The sequence below is a fragment of the Solea senegalensis genome, linkage group LG12 (genome assembly GCF_019176455.1).
Source record: "Solea senegalensis isolate Sse05_10M linkage group LG12, IFAPA_SoseM_1, whole genome shotgun sequence".
NCBI lineage: Eukaryota > Metazoa > Chordata > Actinopteri > Pleuronectiformes > Soleidae > Solea > Solea senegalensis.
In genome coordinates this window covers 24,742,772-24,767,845 of record NC_058032.1, presented here as the reverse complement: position 1 = coordinate 24,767,845, position 25,074 = coordinate 24,742,772, and positions in this window count along the sequence as shown.

Sequence of the window (25,074 nt, the reverse complement as noted above, 5' to 3'; positions counted from 1 at the left end):
GGAACGGCCCACACAACGGTGCTCACACCTTTAATCAGGGCCTGAGCCACAAATGACAGGGGCCGAAACGGCTCCTGGCACAAATTTGTGCGAGGAACCTATTGTTACCCTTCAGATTATTATTATATCCGTGTCAGGTCTGGCGGAAATGCAATATTAGCATAGTTCCCGGACCCGTGCGTTGATCAAGGGCTCTATAGCGCCCCCTAAGGTTCCACCGAATTTCCTGAAACTTGGTGGGAAGATGTTATAAAACCAAACGAACAAAAAAGTCGACCGTAACCATGGCCTCGACTCAACAGGAAGTCAGCCATTTGGATTTTTAGAGTGCATCTTGGCCATTTGCACCCTACGTGAGTGAGATAACTTTGTTACGTATATTAAACTCTACTTTCTACTATGTTACTGTTGAAGGAAAAATCTGGAGTTGCAGAAGTTCTGGGTCTGTTTTCAGACTTTGAAGATGGCGTCAGAGGAGGACAACTTTGGGTAAAGCACTGGCTTCATAAACCTCTCGTCCTCTTGCAAAGCCATGGGCCCTCTGGTTTGTCTGTGGGAACCCTGTCCTCACGACCACAGCAGTGAAATGTTCTTTTAAAATAGCGATTAGTGTGTTATAGCTCTTTCAGTCCAAATCTCAAAACACACAATAGACCTAGACTGTCTCTAGTGTCTGATTTGTCCTTTAACCCAGGTCCTCACATCACTGAAAATCAGACCTGCAGTGACTCCGCTCGCCTCCTGTTTGTCCCCGTGATGAAAACCGGCGTCCCCTCTCTGCCTCGGCTCCGTCCGCCGCGCTGCACTCACAGCCTCGGCCAAAACCCGGAGCCTCTGCTGTGCCTGCATTGCAGAGGCTGTCCGGCCACAGATTGATTTGTAGCCGTCGAGAAGACGACGGCGGCGGCGGCGGTGATACGTCGCTGCGAGCACAGACGTCAGCAATCGCCGTCGCGGGAGGAGGCCGGAGCTTTCAGAGATTTACAGAGCGGGGTGGGGGGAGACACGAGGTGAGGAGGTTTCAGACTTTTTACCTCGCCTCTTCTTCTTCTTCACCGCTGCTCTCTGTCCGGCATACTAACTAACACACGCCGAGCCTCACATCTGCTCTCAGCCCGCCATCTTTCCTGGCATTTGAGAAATGACTCTGCAAGAACAGAGCACTCAGTGTGAATTTCAACCAGGCAATACCTCAATACCTCTTTTTCAGGAGGGCGGTGATGGTGTGTGTGTGTGTCTCTCTGTGTGTGTGCGTGCATTGTTCCATCATCACGTGTCTCACTGTAAACACAACAAGGACGGAAAAAGCAAAGCGATCGCCGAGGTTTGGCTGCAGGAGTCGAATGCAATCAGCGGTAAAAGCTTTATTTTCAAGGTAATGAAGCCTCCTCGGGGTATGTTTGATTTATGCACCCTATTCAAAGCACTCTGAATCTCACACACACACACACACACACACACACTGACGCCGCTGATTCCCTTCTGACCTCACAAAACCTTTTTTTCTGCCGCTCAACACGACAGACGTGTCCCCGGAAATCAGCATCAAATCAACGTCCAGTGAAAAATCACATGATAACTATGTTGTTGTTTTTTTTTGAAGAAGGAAACAACTTTATATTTGAATAAATATATGTTATTCTTTCCCTGTAAGCTCCGCCCCCCCTCCTGCAGGGGGCGCTGTTACCAACGCGCAGGCCCAGATTTTGGAACTGCACGCAAAGACCACGTTGGGTGTGAGCGTGGACAGCCCATGTGGGAACTGAACCGCCACCCCACCGGTAGGTGAAGTATAAGCCCCGCCCACCAAGCAAACGACAGAAGAAGTAGTCGCCAAGGAAACAACGCCGTGGATCTGATGAGAGGCTGGCTGAGGAGGTGAGGACTCAAACATTTTCAAGGGCCTTGACATGTTTTTTTCTAATTCATAAACTTCCACTGATTTCAAGGACCTGTGGGAACCCTGAGGGACATATTGGTGCCAAAAAACATTTACCTAAATATCCACTTAACTTCCTTCTTGCACAAAATTCAAGCACCTTCAATGACCTCATGTCTTTTTATGGCAATCTTCAAAAAATTTCAAGGGCTTTGAGATTTTTTTTTCCAAAATCATAAACCTTCAAGGACCTGAGGGAGCCCTGATGGGCACCTTGGTGGCAGGAGACATTTATCTAAATATCAACTGCACTGCTTTTGTTTCACAAAAATCAAGCAGTTTCAATGACCTGTGTTTATTTCAAAAACTTTCAAGGGCCTTGAATTGTTTTTATTTTCAAACACACAAACTTCCAATGATTTCAGGGACCTGTGGGAACCCTGAGGGACACATTGGTGGCAACAAACATTTACCTAAATATCCACTTAACTTCCTTCTTGCACAAAATTCAAGCAATTTCAATGACCGCATGTCAAAAAAAGATTTTTTTTTTCCCAAATTCACAAACCTTCAAGGACCTGTGGGAGCCCTGATGGGCACCTTGGTGGCAGGAGACATTTATATAAATATCAACTGCACTGTTTCGTTTTCAAATTCACAAACTTTTAAGGACTTCAAGGACCTATGGGAACCTTTATAAAAGCTTGAAGGCAGCAGAGTTTTTCCTGCCAACATGGCGTTGTCAGGAGTAAAATAACGAGATATATAAACAATGAGATGTTTTCAGCTAAAAACGACATTTGTTTACTCTTAAAAGCCACACGAACTCTTGTTTTCCATGTTTTTCTCTGCAGTAAAGCATCACTTTAGGAGTCACAGTGCTGTTTTTTCCACTGTGAAGCTTTGAGCTATGAAACACAATTACAAAGATAAATCCCGCCTCTCATATCACAAAAACATGGCTGCACATTATTGGAACAGCTTTTCCCATCTGCATTATCACTCAAAAAAAAAAAAGGAAGAATCTAATCATTTCAGTGACACCGGAGGATTTCAGGGATTTTCCTGCCGTGACAGATTAGAGGCGCGGGCTCAGGTGTCGTCGTAACATGGTCTCTGCGGGGGTTTCATGAATAAATCAGAGTGTGACGCCACACGGAGGCAGCGCTTCTGCTCCATTGGCTGGAAAAATAGAAATAAATAAACGCGAGAAGACGTTTATGTTCGACTGCGTGGGCTGCGATGATTGAGTTTTGTTGCCGCGCGGAAACAAAAACACTCTTCATCACTAAACGACTCGCTCCTCTCAACGCGGAGGTCGCGACAACATCGCAATGTGCTCTTTATTATAACAGGAGACATAAATGTTGTGCGTTTGCTCACACGGAGGTTGTTAAACGTGCATTTTCAAAGACATAGATGCAGCTTTTTAACATTAAAAACAGTGGAAAAGCACAGATTGTAAATCTAATGTTCAATTGAAGTGAAAGTATTGACTGATTAAAGCTCAAAATAAGAATAAATAAGATTAAAGTGAACATTTCTTGATTTAAGATCAACAATCCGCCAAAATGTTAAAAGATACATTTAGTCACTTTCAGACTGAAAAAACTTTAAAACAAGGAAAAACAAGACAGAAATGACCAAAAGTGGAGAAATGATGTCCTCTACACTGCAAAAATAGATTTTTAAGGAAGTAAAATAAAAATCTAAGTAATTTTTGCTTCAAAATGAGAAATAATCTTGAAAAAAGCAGGTCAATCTTCATGTGATTATTTTATTTATTTGTATTTCACCTTTATTTATCTGGGAAATATCCAGTAATAATAATTAATAATCTCTTCCTCAAACAGTGGCCGCTTCACTGACTTCGTCCCACTTATTGAGTAATTAAAGGCACAGCATTGTAATTTCAGCCTCGTCGTCTGATTATAAGAGACGCTCAGCGGTTTCCCCTCCTCATATTAAAGTGACCGCTTTTAATTAGAGACAACTTAAAGGGATAGTTCAGGATATTTGTTTTTGTGTAAGTGAAAATGCTGGCGACAGGGAGTAAATAAAAAAACAACGATTTTTGACGCTTAACAAAATACTTCTATAGTATAATATATATTTTATGTTGACAGGAGACAAGATGTTTTATGAATTGTGCAGTTTGTGCCACTTTGTAACATCCTCCCTCTCCCAACACCAATGTCCATAGACAAAATCAACGATTTCACATCACAGCACACAGGAGGTGTTGATCCACTGCTGCATCCATTTATAAATTCACATGCGTTATTTAGTGATTTCGGCATATGTAATCCATCATTTGAATTCAATTTAGTTGCACAAATTCCACCAAACGAGGCGTTAGTAGACCAGGAACTCCTGTGTCACCACTGGCTAAAATCGCTGGTTTTCTCAATGGGATTTGGTGCAATGAGCGAGTAGTTAGTAGTAGAAAACGCCACAAAGTTCAATTTTCCCATTAGAAAAGTCTGTGAGACATTGCGATAAAGCTCCAAACATTATGTCAAGATGTTTTAGACTCAAGCTGACATTGATTTAATTATGTGAGCCTTTTGTTAAGTGTCTAAAATATCTGCTGGCAGCCATGTTTTTACCGTAAGTGAGCTTTCCTCTCATCAACATGTTCTATTTTATATCACATTAACCATTTGAAGTAGAATTTTATTTTAACTTAAAAATCACACTATAGAGTTTAATGTTAAATAAAAAGGTGCATTTATTTAGGTTTTTTCATTCATTCAATTGTGGAAAAACAAACAATGAGGTGAATAAAAATGCATTCATTGCTTTTAATAAACTGTAAAGTGACAGCTTATATATGTACTGTAAAACAATAATCAGCAGGACTTAAACGAAGACAGACACGGCACAAACTGCGGCTGTGGGAGTGGATTTTTCATTTTCAAAGCTTTTACAGAAACCCCCTCCTCCATGTTCTCTCCTGGGACGACGCGGCGGTCGACGCTGCCCGTCCTCTGTGTTGTGACATTTACGAGCGCTCTTGACCTCGGTGGCTCCTCAGCGTTCCCACGGGAACCATCTGTGGTGGATTTATGTTCAGAGACTGAATTTTTCTGTTTAATATGAGGAGAAGAAGCAGAAACACGAACACGGATCCTCACGCTCTGGTTCACCTGAGAACAGCACTTTTTATGGATGCTTCTCGTCTCCACCCGCCCCTGCTCTGCTGCTGTATACACTCAAACACGAGCAAGACTCTACATGGTTTGGTTGGTTTTCCATGATTTAATAGCTCCTCCTCAATGTGGGCAGAGTCATCATATCTGTGGTGACCTGGTTTTATACGTGACACAGACTAGTGACTTGTAAAGCAGTTTTTTTCACTCACTCACCCACTAACAGACTCAATCACTCACTCACTCACTAATTCACCCACTCATTCACTCATTTACCCACTCACTCACTTACTCATTCACTCACTCACTCACTCACTCACCCACTGATGATCTTTATGTTTCAGAGGATTTTAAAATGACGTCTGAAAAGTTTGTCAGTTTTAAAAAAAGCCTGAAGATGCTACACTGCAAAAACAGATTTTAAATGAAAAATAAATACGCCGAGTTTTAGGTCAATTCTTCTTCTTTTTTTGTCTTTTTTTTGAAAAATAATCTTGGCCATGGTGTGCGTGCAATTATGAGAGAGATCAAAGAAAAGTAAGACTTATTTTATTAAACATTTCTTATATGATAGAATTTATTTCCGTGTAAAAAAGTACAACTTTTCTTAAAATGTGGCCAATTTCCTCACTTTAGGGACACAAAAACTGTTTTGTTTTAAATATATTTGCCAAGCTAAATTGACTAACAACATGAGCAGATTATGTTTTATAAAATCAGAATAAAAATCAGTAAGAGTCACAGCCCAAACTAAGATACATAAGATATTAACTAAGGTACGACATAAGATTATCTACAATAAAATATTTACCCACCACGTCAAATATAAATAAGAACAAATACAGAGAATATAAACAGTGTTAATACATAATTTAACCTAATAAGTCAACTGTGTATAAACTAATCTATACATTTAAGTTTAAAATGTGGAACTAAATTCCAACATTTTATTTTAGAGGAATAATTTGGATTATTTCTACCAGGGATGTTTTTACAGTGATTATAACCTGATTCATTTCTGTCTGGAACTTAATCAACAAAGTTTCATTTCTATGATCTGTGTGTGTAGAAGATGAAGTGGTGATTCTTCACATCCACAGCTGTCACTCGTGCATAAATCCAACATCTGGATCGCAGCAGAGATAAAAAAAAAAGAAAAAGTTATCGATCGTGTGAAACTTTATTGTTCCCAACGGCAGAAGCAGGTGGTGAAGGCAGAAATAACAAGATAGAGAAAAGAAAGACGGATTATTTTGAGTTCAGACGAATCACTGAGGACTGAGGAGTATTAAATATGTGGCTTCACAGTAGAGACACGTTAAAAACTGTTGTGGAAACTATAATCCCTGATAATAGATGACAGAAAGGTGGATGCACTGCAAAAAAATCCACACCAAGTTCTTACACAAAATCAAGTGTACAAGGTGACTTGAATGAAAAGAAGGACCACATTTGTACAAAGAAATATTATATTATCCCAAGAAAATGTTCCTTGAAATAATGATTTACATCAGTGCTGATCATTGTACATGTCTTTACCACATGATTTAGCTTCTTATTCATGCAAATAAACAGTTAAAATGTCATATATGTACATATATGTAGTTTGGGAAAGTGAATTATTCTTAAACTGCTACAAAAAACAGTTTAATTCCCCAAATGTGACCCTTTTTAGCTTCACATCAGTACTTTTTTTGAGAGGTGGTGAAATGCTGAAATGCATCTTAAATTTGTCTCAGTTGTAAATTTAGCCACTTTCAGACTGTGATGTTCCATAAAATGAGGAAAGAAATTGAGTAGAGTGGAGTTTTAAAACAACATCTTTCAAACATGGTATAGAATTAAAAAATAACGTTTTTTACCACAAAGTCACGCACACATTTTCCTCTAATAGACGACTGTTTTAGCTCGTTACTGGTAATTAAAGGTTAAAATGAGCTGTAATAATTTTTTAACACAAATGTTAGATATTTATTCCTCAAGTGAAACTCGGTTGTCAAGATCATTTTTGTCAAAAAATTATTTTTTGCAGTGTAAAATGCAGGGAAAAAAAGAAATAATCTCAATAAAATCTATAAAAAAAAGCTAAATTCACTCATGTTTCACTGAAAGTGAAAGCTGGTGATTTGAAACCAGCAAAACACATTAATGTAAAAGAGATGAGATATTATCAACGAGGAAACACTAAAAGTCACTAAAATTAGAGAAAAATAAAAGCTAAAAGTCACACTCTAGAATGAGAACTATAAGAGAAATTAACAAATATTGTTCTAAATAAAGAGAAATAAGGGCCATAATAACACAAATCTGCTTCACTGCACTGACTTTGAGTTGCACCTAAAAAACACGGAGGCCCCCCCCACCCCAGGGTGTTTAGGGCCCCATAAAGGCTTGGCCCGACCCTGCTAGACACACATACACACTGAATGAATGAATGAATGAATGGAGATACTGTATATCCATGACTGCTTCATCTCACAGTGTGAGGAGATGTTTTTGTGGGAAACACGTCAGCGCCGACCTCTGACCTCATCACTGTCAGCGTGTGGATTATAAATAAAATATTTATACATTCAAACAGAGGTCAATAAAGTTCACGTCTCCTCCGCCTCCTCCCCCCTGCTCACCGAGGGTCAGTGCATCATTCGTTACACTCACTTCCTTGTCATGGCGCTCGCCGTGGCCTGACCTCTGACCTCTGCTCTCCTGGGATCATGTAATGCTCGCGGTTCAGCAACAGCAGCAGCAGCAGCAGCAGCAGCAGAGAACATGGATTCATGGATTAAGTCTCGCTCTGCATTGGTGTGGGTGCGGGCGGTGGTTGAGCGGAGAGCACAGCGGTCCGACACAGCTCACCCCTCTCTAAAATGAGAACCCCAGTTCTGATTTTAGAGAGGTCCAGTGAAGTCCAGTGAAAACCGGTCTACCCTGCGGTTGATGAATCCCCGGAGGTTTGAGCACAGGGCCGGACACACGGCATTTATCTCCCACCGGGGACCTTCTTCTGCGATGGTCCCACTAAATGACCTCCTGCTGCATGAATTAGTAACCGCAGTGATCCATACTGACGACGTTAACACGCGCAGACCCCGCAGCGGCAGCATGAGTCAGCGTCAGATGACACTTGAAGATTAAAGACTCTACGGTTTGTAATCGAGTGACACAAACAGAAATACTCTCCCACACCAAACCCCATAGAGAAAATCAGTGATTTTAACATCACAGCACACAGGAGCTGTTGATCCACTGCTGCCTCCATCAGTAAATTCAAATGTGTTCTTTTTTTTAATTCGGCATTAAAAAGTATTTTATTCAGATTGACCTCAGTGACACAAAGTGACCACACGGGGCAGCAGTGGACCAGCAGCTCCTGTGTCCCCGCGAGCTAAAAACGCTGTTTTTCTCAATGGAATTTGGTGCAGGAGAGAACAAACGTTTGCTTTTCATCTGAGGATTTAAAATACTTTGAATCACTCCTAGGATTGTACAGTGGCATACTGGCTAGCACTGTTGCCTCACAGCAAGAAGGTCACTGGTTTGAATCCCAGTTTGACCAAGGATCATTCTAAGTGGAGTTTGCATGTTCTCCACGTTTGTGGGTTTCCTCCCACAGTCCAAAACCATACATAGGGGACACTCTGGAGGACCTGTCCAGGATGTACCCCATGGGATTGGCTCCAGTCCATCAGGGGAGGAGGAACAAGTGGTAGAACATGAGACTTGCAAAGCCAAAGGTCAGCCACTTCTGATAGTTCTTCTGGTCCAGGTCTGGAAGTGCCAGTTAGGTTTTTGCAACTGGACTTACTGTCCATTTTGGCTGCTTGAGTCTGGCAACCAAACTCTACAGTGTATTACAGTGGAATAGTGGCTAGCAATGCAGCCTCACAGAAAGAAGTTCAGTGGTAGGAATCCTGTTTTGACCAAGGGTCTTTCTGTGTGGAGTTTGCATGTTCTCCACGTTCGTGTGGGTGTTCTGCGGGTTCTCTGGTTTGTCCCAATGTCCAAAACCATGCAGAGGTTAATTGAACACTCTGGACACTGTGGACAACCTGTCCAGGTTTGTGTCCTGCTGGGATTGGCTCCAGTCTCTCAGAGGAGGAGGGACAAGTGGTAGAAAATGAGATAAATTGGGCCTGGTCTTGCTAAGACAAAGGTCAGCCACTTCTGATACTTCTTCTGGTCCAGGTCTGGAAGTGCCAGTTTGGTTTTTGCGACAAGACTCCACCATTTGATCTGCCTGAGGCTTAGTTCAGTTTCAGATGCTGGATCTGGGCCTTGTTTTGCTCGTTGGGATGAATCTGGGTGCGTCTTTCACACCAGGTCTGGCAACCAAACTCTTCTCTCATTTCTGCTGCTCCGCCGTTAACCGGGGCCAAAGCAATTTGGCTTCCCCGTGTAAATCTGTATCTTCCAACTACATTTTTTTTCCAGGAAAAGCAGAGCAAAGTCAAACAAGACGGAATAAAAAAAACAAAACAACGTACAACAGCGATAACTTTCCAAAGTTTAGAGGCCAAAGAGGAAGAGAAAGACGGAGGAGGGAGAATATCTCTCTGTGAGACAAGAGCCTATTAGAGCTGGATGAGAGATGTCAGACGAGGCGACGTAACTCATTCAGATCTCATTTTTCTGTTTGAGATGAAGATCGGAGTTTGTGTGTTTCTTTTGTTGAGTCACACACACACACACACACACACACACAGCAGGGGTGTCCTGAGCTGCCCGCGGACATTAACGACACCAGCGCTGCAACAACTTAACTCCCGTCCTCAGGCGGCAGCGGTGTCGCCGCCTTGTTTCCGTGCAGATTTATCGCCACTTGTGACGCACGTCGTGTTCCAGCGTCCGTGTTTGGCACGACTCACACGTATACGCCGAGAGAGGAGGAGGAGGAGGAGGAAGGAGGAGACGAAAGAGCGACATGAACTACACGTATGATTGATGAGCAGCATCCAGCAGCTACTGCTGCTGCTGCTATGTCACCTTATGCAGCATCGCACGCCAAAATGGGAGGGGTTCGTTTGTTTCCAAGGCAACCAATAAGACGAGTCCAGGAGTGAAAACTGCAAGGCACATAAAAAAGTGGAAATGTGATCATAAAAATGAGAGGAACAAAAAAATAAAATAAAAAAATCCCTGGAAATCACTTCTGCGGAGAACAGCGTCGTAAAAAAACACAACGATATAAAAACGTGTGAATGAAATTCTGGGAGTGGGAAAAGGGATGAGTGAGCAAAAACAGCAGCAGGAGGAAGAGGAGGAGGAGGAAGAGGATGTTGTTTCACTGTGAGGAGAAAGAGACAGAGAGAGTTTATGAAGTCACAAACACTGAAGTTAATTATCGCAGAGGGATTCACACATGAAGACAGGAGTCATGATGTTGCCTATAATTGATTTTTTTTGGCTCCTGGTTGGTGTCTTTCCTTCCTGTCCTCTCACTCTGTGTCCTCATCTTGCAGGCTGCAGGATCCAGATCCAGTTTTCGAGGCTAATATTATTATTGTCAGTCATATCATCACCATCATTACTATTGTTATGCTACAATTAAAGTTGATATCGGCAGAGGTGGAAAGAGTTACTGAAATATTATACTCAAGTAAAGGTACCACTATTTTTTATACACTTTTACTAAAGTACAAGTAAAAGTACTGTTCTAAAAACGGAATTAAAAGTAAAAAAGTAGCTTGTTTAAAATGACAGTTCAAAGGTGTTTATGGACAAAAAGAAAAGAAAAGCGGTTCATTTTGTGACGTCTGCATAATTAATGCGATAAAATGAATCAGAACTTTGACTCAACAACCCATCAGGTGTGTTGGAGCAGGGGAACATGTAAAACATGGAGCACAGAGAGCCCTTAGGACCAGGATCCTCTTTCCCGACTTACACAATGATCGTTTTGATAATCATCTCCACGCCTGCTGAACGAACTCGGGCCTTGTCCGCTTTATTCAAGATTAATCAAACTCCAATGACCAGATTCCATATAAAAAAATATAATGACTACATTAATCTCCAAAGGAAAACTCGGCTTCATCTGTGGAACAAGGATTCAATCAGGCTCCGTTATCAACGAGCCGCTTTGTTTTTAACTCTGCACTCGAGTGTTAAATTTGAGTTTGAATGGAGTGTTCTTTATTGTATTTAGAGGCCAATACGTTTCATTATTAAACGCACAAATGTCACACATCACTGAACGTCTGCATCCTCTCGATTACTGAGAGGAAAACATGTTCTCTTATTTACACACAACATGTTTTATATTTTTTAATAGAGCACAAATCCACAAAAATAATCCAGGGAAAAGATAAAACAGCTCAAGTTGCAAATTTAACACTTAATATGATAAAATAAAACAAGACGAGACCAGATACTCATCATATCGGACTACTCCCCAAAATTGGCGGATATGCTTTGGATAGATTAGGGGATTAGATTTTTTAATCCACATGGAAACTCCAATTGGAATTGGAAACTGGTGAAAAATCTGGTGAAACATGGTTTCATTTTTATTTGTAAACATGTTGCTTGACTGTTTGTGTGAGAAAATACCGGAGAAAGTTAATATCCATTGGTATTTCTCACCTCACGGAAAAGCCAGGGAACATCACTTGCAGTTCTGACTTCTGATGTAAATGGAACGCAGAGAACACACTCGCTGTACTTCCTTCCGTGTGTTTAACCGAGTGGATCAGCGATTTCAACGAGTCCCGAACATGAACGCGGTTTAAGAGGAAACCCAGTTCTCTGAGGGTTTTCCATTTCATTAGACTCCCTTACTTTAGTCTCCCAGAAAATATTACTACATGTATCTGCACTGACGCGGGTTCAAGCACATGTCGTATTTAATGACATCATTGTGCTTTTAGTGCGTTTGTTTCAGTCCAGTGGTCGCTTCGGTCTCCCCTCACCTTCTTTATCCGCTCTCCAGTTTACTCTCTGCTGGTTTGATTTAACCGGTTTGTAGAAAATCTTCATGATATAATGTGAAGAATGCGTATAAGGTTCAATAAGTCATTTTTCTTGTTATTTCACTGTGACGGATTATAGGGAGGTGTTTTTTTGGATCCAAAAAATACACTTAAAAAACCAAAACATTTCTGTAGCCTTTTCGTTAAGATTTATGCTTAAAATGAAGTTGATACATTTATCAAACAGATATTTGTGGGTGATTTATCTATTCCAAAAAGTATTAGCATTTACAGAAGTGGCAGTTTAAATGCACATTAATGTCGTGAATTGGGTCGTGTTCAAAGATGCTTTGTCGTTTAAAATAAAAGTTTGGGATATGTATAGTACCTCCTAAGAAACGGATGAATTTTCAAAATAAACAACAATTATGTTTTTAAAAATGTGGGTCTCAGTTTGGGAAACAATGGTCTATGGGACTCCTTCCAGGATTTGGTGACAATTATTGACCCACACTTTTAATCTAGAGACTTGCACACTGTGCTGTAATGTTCAAGAGGTCACTGTGACCTTGAACTTTGGCCTTTTGTTGCCCAAATCGAAACGGTTATCCCAAGAGAACCTTTCTGCCAAATTTAAAATAATTCCCTGCAGGCATTCTTGAGCTACTGCAAGCAGGACTACTGAAAATGTATTATTACAACATATATGATTAGTATTTAGCATGTTTACCATTTTTTTGTTGAAGTAATTCAGTCAACATCACCCAAACTATTTCATTTTCATGAAAGTCATGGAAAGATCGCTGAAAAACTTTCCCACAAAATTTGCTGTCCAAACATCAAAAATCCAACTTAAACTTAAATTGCCACCAAATCCGTAATATGTAATTATAGTTTTTCCCATTAAAAGAGACATAGAAAATAATCTTTTGTGACGTCCTCAGTGGGTAGATTCTTACCAAAATGTAACAGGAACATACTTGGGTGATCACCCACCTACAGTATCACAAACGATTTTCAAAATGTGGGTCTCAATTTGGGAAACGATGGTCTATGGGCTTTGGTGACCCACACTTTCAGTCTAGAGACACATATACTGTGCTGTAATGTTCAGGAGGTCACTGTGACCTTGAACTTTGTTCACCCAATGTTTATCCAGGAATATAAGTGAACATATGGCCAAATATGAACCAATTTCCTACAGGCAGTTCTTGAGACACTGCAATCACAAAAATGGGAAGACGGTTGAAGGGACTACTGCAAATTATTCCAACATATCTGAAAGCATCATTCCATCTTTTCTTGTTGAAATAATACACAGAAAATTTGAAAACAATTTTGTGACTTAACCAGTGGGTAGATCCTTACGGAAATTTAATGGGAACGTACCCAACACAAAGTATTCAACTTTTAAAATGTAGGTCTCTTTATAAAAAAGTTTAGGAAACACTGGTCTATGGGACATATAGTAGTACACTACTTCCAGAAAAACTGATTTATTTTCATAATTTGGATTTAAAAGAGTGTGAGGTGAAGGTTTCTTGACCCACACTTTCAGTCTAGAGACCACTGTGACCTTGAACTTTAAATGTACGTAACAAAAAGCAGTTTATTCAGGAATGTGACAGGATTCATTTGAGGCATTCTTGAGACACTGCAATAACAATAATTGGAAGGCACTTGCACAGACAACGAGAAATAACACATTTGCAAGTATCAAGAAACATTACACCTTTGTTTTGTAGAAATAATATGCTCAATAATTTCATAAAAGCCATGGAAGGTGTGTACATTTATCTTTTCCTGAATATTCAGTGGCCAAACACCAAAAATTCTACTCAAATTTCAATAACTTCCAACTCTGTAATACGTAATTACACTTGTGTCCATTATAAAGAAAAAATGTGATATCTTCAGGAGGTAGATTTTTACCAAAATTTAATGGGAACATACCTCGGTGATCACCAACCCAACACAAACGATTCAATTTAAGTGTTAGGAAATTGTTTTAAGGGAAACAATGGTCTATGGGACAACTTAAATTGCCGCCAAATCTGTAATATGTAAGTTAAGTTTTGCCTATTATAAAACAGGGACGTCATGAAAATTTGATAATCTTCTTACGACGTCACTAGTGGTTCTATTCTCACCAAAATTTAACGGGAACTTACTTAGGTGATCACTTACAGTACCCATCACAACTTGCAAATAAACCCATGTAACCTGGGTAAAAACAAACAAAAGCCACAAACAACCATGTCCAGTTTTCACCCACACGACTCACTCCTCCATCACTAACCCTGCTACTCCACCCCGTGCTCTAATTCACACTACATCAAATCAAAATGTGCCCTGAAGCATGAAGAATGGGAATCTGTTGCCAGCGCCGTCATCGTGGGCACAACCTCAAGGTTTTTCCCAGAACTCAATCAGCTCGATGGGAGCAGGCGGTGTGAGCGACGCCGGCTCTGATCAGTGCAGACAGCGTGGCTTATAATAAATGAAACATATACGGCGACGGCGGCGACACACTCACAGCCTTGTCTCAATGATCACTGGTGTTACGCAGACTAATATCACACACACAAACACTCACACAGGCATCATGATAAAGCAACTGCACGGCAAAGAAAAATAAATATTTGCATGTGGTTCTCGAGTGTATTTGTTTACAGCCGTGTGCTGTGACTTGCTCTGCTTATGTGTTGTGACAATCACTCAACATATACATGCATTACGTGGAGCCACAGCACTCGCTCGCAGTCATGACTCAGCAATATACCGTACACTAAAAGCCTCATTCAGATTTAAAAGCGTGGGAATTCTGAGCATCGTCACTCTTATGTAAAAGGTCTAAGATGCAATATTTAGCTTTACACAATGTGGGAAATCCGACATTATTTATGTAAAGATAAAAGTAAAGTGATATTGTGATGTCACACTTGGCTGTGCGTTCTTATGAAGCATGTGTTTTTTTGTCAGAAATGGTAGGTAGTCTTCTGGTTTGCAGGGTGACTCTAACCAGGAAGTAAACATATATTGAACAGCCATCATTTTTGGATTTTTCTTGATTAAACAGTTCAAAAACTGTCATGCAAATGGGAATTTTATTTTTGTAAATGTACAAACACGTACAATTATATATAATTTAAAGTATAATTGAAAATGCTGGACACTGTATGTACCACCTGGAAAACTATGGTCAGTTCTGTTCAGCTTTAATAATATTCAACCACATATTTTACCCAATAAATTAAAATATTTTAAATTGCTTAACAGCTACAGGTTAGATTTGACTTACTTTAACATTTAGCTGGTGCTTATATTTTTCCAGAATGGATAACAATCGCAGTTCTATCACTTTTTTTAAATTCACATTCACATCACTAACCATACACGCAGTCACTCCCTGTATCCCCTGTTGTTATTAAGGATCGACAGGTTGAGATGTCTGAAAGCTACAAACATCTCAGTGTCTCTGTGGACGATGCATTATTGGAAGACAGACTCACAGAGGACAGAAAAAGTACCTGTTTTACCTTTAATATTGTTAATATTGATTTTACCTTTTAGTATAAAAGTATTTAATATGAATCCTTTGTTCTTAAGAAACAGAGTGAAATCATTTATACACGTCAAGCAAGTTAAAAGGAAGCAGAAATAAACTAAAGATAGATGTTAAAATAGAAGCTAGCTAGCATACATCAGTCATTATCTACCGCTTTATCCTCCACCAGAGGGTCGCGGGGGGTGCTGTGCCAATCTCAGCTACATCGGGCGATAGGCGGGGTACACCCTGGACAGTTCGCCAGTCCATCGCAGGGCCACACACAGCTAGAGACAAACAACCATTCACTCTCACACTCACTCCTATGGTCAATTTAGAGTGTCCAATTCACCTATTCCCCACATTGCATGTTTTTGGACTGTGGGAGGAAGCCGGAGAACCCGGAGAGAACCCACGCACACACGGGGAGAACATGCAAACTCCATGCAGAAAGGCCCTTGTTCCAACCGGGGCTCGAACCCGGGTCTTCTCGCTGCAAGGCGAGAGTGCTAACCACTACACCACCGTGTGACCCCGCTAGCATACATATTGATGCTAAAATAAACGTTAATTGGTACGATATATAAATGTTAAAATATAATCTAGATAGATGCTAAAATAGAAGATACCAACTAAATCTAGATAGTAGATGCTTAGATATAGTCTAGATGGATACTAGGATATAATCCAGATATATACGTTAGATGCTAAAACATAATCTAGATAGATGCTAAAATATAATCTAGGTAGAGGCTCTAATATAATCTACATAGATAGATGGATGCTAAATTATAATCTAGATATACACTAAATTATAATCTAGACAGATTTATAGAGAATTTGATGCAGTATATTGTTGCTAGGATATAATCTAGGTAGGCGCTTGGGTATAATCTAGACAGATGGAAAGATTTAATCTAGAAAAATACAAAAATGATATATATATATAGATATAGATATATATAGATATATAGATTCACAGATATAATACAGACATATATGCAAAGATATAATCTAGATAGATATACAGATAGATAATATCTCATGCATATCAAATGTTCTCACAATGAAATGAACGGGTTAATTTACAGGGCATACATACATGCACTCTTACTGTGTGTGTGTTTATGCATATTAAATAAGGGACGGTCTCACAGAAATCATTAAAGTTGCAAGAACCATTAAAAGAAAGGAATTAATTGTCTGTGTGTGTGAGAGAGAGAAAGAGAACGAGAGAGTTAGAAAGAGAGCGTTAGTGGGAGAGAGACAGAGAGAGAGGGAGATAGCGAGAGGGAGGGAGCGAGAGTGAGGGCGACAGAGAGAGTATCAGAGTGACAATAGCATTTGACAGTTTGGCCTCATGGTGTTTGGATATAATGGCCTCGGTGTCGCTGGTTTCTGGCTCCACAGCTTCACCTTTTACTCTCATACATACCAATGATTGGCCATTCTCATTCACGGCCTGTGCAAACTGACTGAGTCAAGGGCAAACGTGCTTATGCAGTGGAGAGAGAGAAAGAATTAATCTGTGTGTGTGAGAGAGGGGACTCTGGTTTCAGCTGAGTGCATTTAATGAGTATTTACACCATGCAATGGAATGCAGAGTGTGGAATGAATGCAGAGCAGATAGCTAGTGACACACACAGCTATGACAATGTTACCAGTACAGAGTCACAACATGTCTGTGGAAACTGGTATTGGCTGTTCTGATTATTGTGAGAAAGGATAAAAGAATAAATATAAAACTCTGAAAATCTGTATAAATTATGCAAGAGGGTCAGAGGAGAGTTAGCTTCTCCTCGCGGCATCCCACAGGGATCAATTCTCGGCCCATTCTTGGTTCACATTTGCACATTCACACATTGACACTGCAGTTTACAGCATTGTCCTTTTCTGATGTTATGTACACGATACTCTATTGTACCTTGTTGTTTACCATACAAAATAATGTTTTTTACTTGTAAACAAGAAGGCGAATGAGCTTTCTTTGTGTTATTTTCCAACTATTTATCTTTTCTAGTGTAGAAAATCAAAAGAAGGAAAAACATTAGTACCCTCTGTATTGCAACTGGGATTGGCTGTTAATGGAATCTGATTATAAGGATAAAGGATGAAAAAATAATGAAACTTGAAAAACCTCTATAAAATATGTAAGAAGGTCAGGGGAGGGAATAGCGTCTCCTCGTGGTGTCCCACAGGGATCAATTCTCGGTCCATTCTTGGTTTCTGTTTACACATTCACACATCGAGAGTTTACTGCGGTGTCCTTTTCTGATGTTATGTAGTTAATACTGTATTGTACCTCGATGTTTACCATTCAAAATGACGTTTTTCACTTGTGGATGAGAAGGCTAGCAAGTTTTCTTTGTGTTTTTATTAAAACATTTCTCTTTTCTCTGTAGAAACTAATTTGAAATCAGAAAAAAAAGATTCCCTTCTTAAGTTAACCTGGGATTGGCTATTAATTGGATCTGATTATGTGGTGAAATAATGAAACAATAATGAAATCTAGAAAACTCACCATGTTAACCGTTGTGGCGTCCCACAGGGATCAATTCTCGGCCCATTATCAGTTTCCGTTTACACATTCACACACACCGACAGATTGTGGTTTACTGCATTGTCGTACTTTGATGTTATGCAGATGATAATGTATTGTACCTCCCTCTTTAATCATCCAAAATTATACATTTTACTTATAGAAAAGAAGGCTAGCAAGTTTTCGTTGTTTCATCCTTTACCATTCAATTAAGAATAATGAAACATGGATAACTGGCGTCCCACAGGGATCAAATCCCGGCCCATTCTTGGTTTCCATTTAGACATAACCACACAAATAGATCACAGTTTACTGCATGTTTGATGCTGAAGTTATGCTGATGATAATCTATTGTACATATGTTTATCAAACACAATTATATAAATCTTACTTGTAGACAAGATGGGTAGTGAGTTTTCTTTAGGTTTTTGATTAACCATTTAAATTAAAGTAAACATCACATTTTAAAAATGAATACAATGGTCCCCTGGTTAATTGAAACTGGGATAAAACTGTTAAATATTACAAACAATAAAAATAATAGATGTGAGAAGTGTAGGAGACCAAACTGCACTTTTCTTTAGTGAGTATGACTTGACACAAATGTAAAGTCTGCAGCTAAGTCGATTATTTTTTTAGTTGGCAGTCCTTTTTTACTTACTGACATTGTTATACTAATCAATCATATCAAATATTATCCAAAAAATGTTTCTAAAATTAAAAATCCAGCCTAAAAATCTTACCGCTTTTGTCTCGCCTCAGTTTGTATTTGCACAAATGTCCCTGTCCACAATGAAGACAAGCACAGTGAGACGATTCGAGACGAGTTAAAACGGCAAATTGTTTTGGTCCCAGTCTTGGACGCTTCAGGGTGATTTTTAAAACCACACAGCATTATTATATGGAACATGAGTTTTGTATCAGTGGACCTACTATGTGAGAGAAACCTGTGTAAATTGTGTGCAGTGTTACAGGCTGACACATGTGAGACAGGTTGTCTGACATGCAGGTTTCTCTAATAGCCTTTTTGAAATTCCTCCCAGCATTAGCTGCTGTGCAGTTTGACACCTCCACAGACCATTAAGCGAGTCTGAGATTTTTTCTTTCTCAGCTGTCCGTTTCCTCTGTTTACTTTCCTTTAGCCAACAAGTGCTAAACTATGTGAAAGCTGAGGCAGGAACGACTGAAACATGAGACTCCATGAGGATCTGACACATGTCAGTTATTGTTTTATTTGGTCTCCACTTTGCTTTAATGTTTGTTTTTCCTTAGGAATGACAATACAGACAGTTGTATCTCCCACAGAATAAATGCTAGTTTACCTTCCCGTAAACCATATATATGTTTAGATTCTTACATTTGCCGTGGAAATTGTTTTCCATGTCAAAAATTAAAAAGTATGTGTATTTCAATCTCTGTGAACAGTCTAACAGATGAATTAAAGCAGAGTAAAAAACAAATAAAAAAAATACAAATTTTAAACAAATATAAGGATGAAGAACGGCAGTTTAATCCAGGACGGTGACGTAAATGCTCAAATTCTTGCGTTGTACTGAGAACATCAAGAACTTTGTATAAAATACTGTAAATATTTGGTGATGGGATAAAGGTGGAATGGGGTATATATATGTGATGCATATATGTTTATACTTCTGCCTACTGCTTATCAAACATGTAATGAGATGCAAATATAAACGGTGTTGTCTTTGTAATAAAAACTATGTATCCATGTGCCATGGTGCAAAAAAGGTTGAAAAACAAAGTCTTCTAAATCCCTTATAAATGGTAACAATTGTTAACCCGAACCCAAACATTGAAAGATTTGTTGCAGATTTTTATGGCGTAACTTGGACCTAACATTTAACTTTCTACGCTTTGTATTTTCGTGGTTACTTTATGCTGACGATGCTATAAAAAGCCTTGATCTTTTACTGGACCAAAACAGGTGCTTTTTCTAACTAAAGAAGGCACATTTATAACCAGAAAATACTTCTTATTACCCACTGGAATCAATTCTTACGCAGACGACTCTCTGCTGTTCCTTTGTGTTTAACAAAAGTAAACACAGAAGGCCAACAATTTTGTTTGTAAATATCAAACCCTCGCTTTTTAAATTGTAAAAATTTAAATCGATTCCCCTTGTTACTATTCTCTAAAATTCAGTTACATAAATATTAGATCATAAACTCATCAGTTGATAAAGTGCTGCTTAAAATTAGGTTTAATATTGGTAAAATGGTATTAGCATATTATTATTCTGTTGTTATGCAGATGATACTCTATTATACCTCTGAGTACAACATAGAAATGCGAAATCTACTTGCAGATAAGAAAGCTTGCAAGTTTTCTTGGTGTTATTATCCAAACATTTCTCTTTTCCATTGTAGAAATCTAAATAAAAAATGGAAAGATTTTGCAGCACAACGCAAAAAACAACCTTTAAACACCCTAATTTCCTCTTTTCGTCACGAGCAAATTAAAATACTATCACGCTGATATTCCCATTTGTTGAAAACAAAAACATGAGCTGATATTTTTTTTTTTTGTCCAAATGTCCACTCAAAAACTCAGTTGATAAATCTTGCCTTTAAAACAGAAAAACATGGGTTTATGTTGTTTTGTCAGATTCATTCATTCATGTTCGACTAATAGAGATGTATTCTATGCCACTTTGTCGTCTGAGATGCTGCACAACACTGACAGGAATAATTCCTCAGAGACGCTGATGGTTCATCACAAGCGTCTTATTCTGTTTGAGAGGAAAGAAAAAAAACCTAATGCGAAACAAACATCTGGATATTATGCAAATCACCGTCTATGGCGTTGACATTAAGTGAGGTAGCCGTGCGTACGGAAGAAGCCATCCAGCCTCGCTGCACTGTGTTTGTCACACTGTTGTTCCTGTTAAATAACACACTCAGTTCACCGTGTGTATGAAAACACAGCGCTCGTACACAGCAGTAAACACACACAGCCACAGATGCTCCACACGTCTGTCTGCAAACATCCACACGCTCCCACTACACACCAGCTCATCTGCTAAACCCCGTCCACAGTGTGTGTCCAGCTGGACGTCCACGCGCTGCACACCAGTGACCGCCAGCTGTCAATCATGAGCAGCAGCGGCAGAAGCAGAAGTTAGCTTCCGTGCCACGCTGACAGCAGCCAATAATGTTGCTAACGTCACGAGCTGTCAGTCACTTTTTATAGGTTTGTTTAGCTCGGGTTCCTTCACTGAAATAGTTTTTTTAAGCTGTGAATCAATAAACGCGTCACACAGGCTGACGACGACTGAGACGTCCAGTAAATAAACAGCAAGATCAATGAACCAGAGGAAGAAACGTGGAATATTTTTCCTCCTCAGGCCGTCTTTGAGACGATGTGTCTTTGACCGCTAAACAGGGAACAACACGTGACATGTTTTGATCTGTCACCGGGTGGAGCTGCTGTCCAGTCGCAATAATACACATGCTAACCATGCCTGGATTACTTGCCAAAACTCAAAAGTGTGTGGATTATTATGCTGGTGAACTAGGATTAACAGAACACTGTTTGATCTGAGTTTTGGCAGAAACAATAGACGTCTGTCACTATTCTAGTGCAAGTCCTCCCATTTGTAATTGTAAAATGTAATGAGGACATAACGTTTAACTTTCTATGCATTTAATTTTCATAAAAAGGATGTTACTTTATGCCGAAGATGCTATGAAAAGTCGTGACCTTTTCCTTGACCTAAACAGATACTTCAACTAGCCAGAAAATACTTCTTATTCCCCACAGGGATCAGTCCTTATGCAGACGACTCTCTGTTGTTCTTCTGTGTTTATCACGAAATGTAAATACAGAAGAATTTTGTTTTTGTCATTATCCAGAAATCTTTTTCTTTTTAATGCAAAAATCTAAATATAAAATGATTCTCCTTATGAATAAGGAGATATTGACTGTGTTTATACATGATAAGACATGACCTGCCTGCAGGTGGAGCTGCTGTCCAGTCACAATAATACAAATGATTATTCACAAATTTGCCAAAACTCATTGGTGTGCTGGAAATGTTGTTGTGTGACAGAATATTATTTGACTGAATGTCTGTAAGAAACAAGAAAGAAGATGTGTGCTGTTATTTAGGTGCACGGCTTCCAATTTGGAAATTGTACAGTGTAATGAGGACATAACTTTTAACGGATTCATAACGGATTGACATTTTTACAGAAAGGATATTACTTTATGCCGATGATACAAATGTAAAAATAGAAGGCCAACAATTGTTTGTCATTAAAATAATTCCCTGTCTTACCCTTCTCTAAAATTCAGTTTCATGTTAAATCTGTGTTTACGTGTCACACGACAGAGTCTGCCACCAGGTGGAGCTGCTGTCCACTCACAATAACACACAAGCTAAACATGAGCCGATTGAATCCAATTTGCCAAAACGCATTGCTGTGTGAATGATAGTTTTTCCACTTAACATCATTCTAAATAAGGATTTCTTGAATATGAAGTTTGTTAAAATGTGTATTTTGCTTGTCTGGACTCTATGAGGATTAAGTTGAACTCGATCTGCTCTTCTCCACTCCCTCCAACAGCTCAAACATTTAAACAGCCGCTCAGATAAATTTCACAGGTCACTTCAGTCGAGTGCAGAAACCAATCAGATCCTTCATAAAATACTGCCCTCACAAATAAACCCAGGCTGGAGGAGGAGGAGGAGGGAGCCACCACGCTACAAATCCTCCAAACACCAACATCTGCTGACATCACACAGATTCACAGATGAGTGGACTGAACCTCGCTGGACGTTCAGCAGCTCCTGTTTCTCTGTGAGGAAGAAAAATCCCTGATTTTCTCTGTGAAAACTTCACTCTCTGTTTGATGAACCGATGAAGAAAAATTAACGTATCATATCAGAGACTTTAGCAAGACTGTATTTTATGAGGTGAAACCTTTAGTGAAGTGGTTAAAATCTGTTTTCTGACAGCCGCGTATTCAGTGAGAGCCACGCCTCCAGGATTTCATTCACTCGCTCATCTTCTACCGCTTTATCCTCCACATGAGGGCGCTGGTGCCAATCCCAGCTGACATAAGGCAAAAGGCGGGGTCAGAGGCAAACAACCATGCACCAATTTCCAATTTACCTAATCCACAAATCTGCACCAGAGAAAACCCAAACACACGTGCAAGGAGAACATGCAAACTCCACAAAGGCCCTTGTTCTGTCCAGGTTGCAAGCTACCAACCGTTTGAGGCTCTTACAGTGACGCAACGCGACGAGTTGGGACCAAAAAGGTAGATTGAGAAACTAAAACAAAACCATATAAACATGGATATGATGCGTTCAGTTGCACATGGTCAGGAGAGAGATAGGGAGGATAAGTTTTTACAACAGTGAGGATAAAGAGGTAGGCGATGGATGGATGTTTATGTTGGTGTCGTGAGAACTTGTCCTCCTAAACTGTAGGGGGAGCTCTGTGGAGAGAAAGTGAGCAGATTTGCAAAGTTCTGCTTTAAAAAGTCAAACTTTGATTCCTCGTTTCTTTGTTTAAACTTCGCTGATGAAGTCAAACGCAGTGAAATCAGCTTTTGCTGAAAAAGAAGAAGTCGCTGTTAACAAACAGGCTGACGACCCACAACATGACAACATGGCCGCCCCGGGGGGCGAGTTACATCACCTGAACCTCTCCCTCCCTCTGTGCCCCACACACTAAATATGATTATTGTCAAAAACTGAACTTTCAGACACAAAGTGGAAGCTTTTTATGCCTCAGGACGACTTTTTCTGCTGCAAAACACCATTTTTAGCACTTCTTCTGAGTGTGTGTGCGTGTCGCTCTGGTAACAATTAACGCATCAGAGCAGCAGATGAGAGGATAAGTGAGCGTCTAGACGAACACTTCTGCTCTCATTTCCAGGTCCCTGAACATGAGAGGGTGAAGTGACCTGAGGAAATGCATACATGTCGCCTCAATGCGTGGATGAATGCACGAACGAGTGGGTGAATGTGGACATACAGTACAGTACAGCGTGTATGATGAATCATTCAAAAGATCCGTTTTCTTTTTATTTGACCCATGAAATTGCTTTGCAGTGAACTTCATTAAAAGAGGAACTGATTTTAAATAAAAAATGATAACATTCTCAAATAAAAAGACTTATTTAGTTTCAATGCATCACTCGTTTGTATCAAGAGCTTCTTTTTTCTTCTATTTTCCACCTTTAATTTACTTTATTTGTTTCTTTTTAAAATCAATTGTATTTCCTTTTGAGTTTGTATGCGTTATTTCTTGTTTATTGTGCTATAAAAACAACTCTTTGATCCAATGTTAATGTTTTAAAGTGATTTACAGAGACGGTCACTGTCCATGGTGCTGAAATCCGCTCCCCAGATATTAGCGGTAGTTGGAACATGAATAATTAAATAAATAAACCAAAAAAAGCAGTTATGTATATATATACACATATATATGTATATATATATATATATATATATATATACATTTTATTTTTTTTGTTAAGTTCTATGACGTTTTATAGTTTTTATTTTATTGTCAGCCGTGTTGGAAAGAACAAAAAGACAGGAGACACTGTCTCTCACTGTCTCAACTTAAGGGGTTCACATCAATTTCAAAAGGAACATTTTTCAAGGACTTTCCAGGACCAATTCCCTCAAATCCAAGGACAGAATATGCTAAAGTTACAGTAATGACATCCTGCACAGTCTCTGTTCACACACACACACAATAAATGTATTTCCATATACATTTATTTCTTTAATGTCGCTTTAGTTTCAGTTTAGTTTTGTTTCTCTTACTGAACTTAACTGCAAATAAAAACTTTCCATCTGCAGAGAGAAAAACTGAGATTTATCCTGCAAAAAAATAAGATAAAATAATTGGTATATTATTTCTCCTAACGTTCACCTTCCTCCTTATTTCTCCCTCTTTCAGTGACTGTCAGTGGCTCAGAGCAGCTCCTGTCTGCACACTGCACTTCAACTCGCAGGGTTTATGAGATAATGACACACACACACAGTGAGCACGGACTGAGCCAAG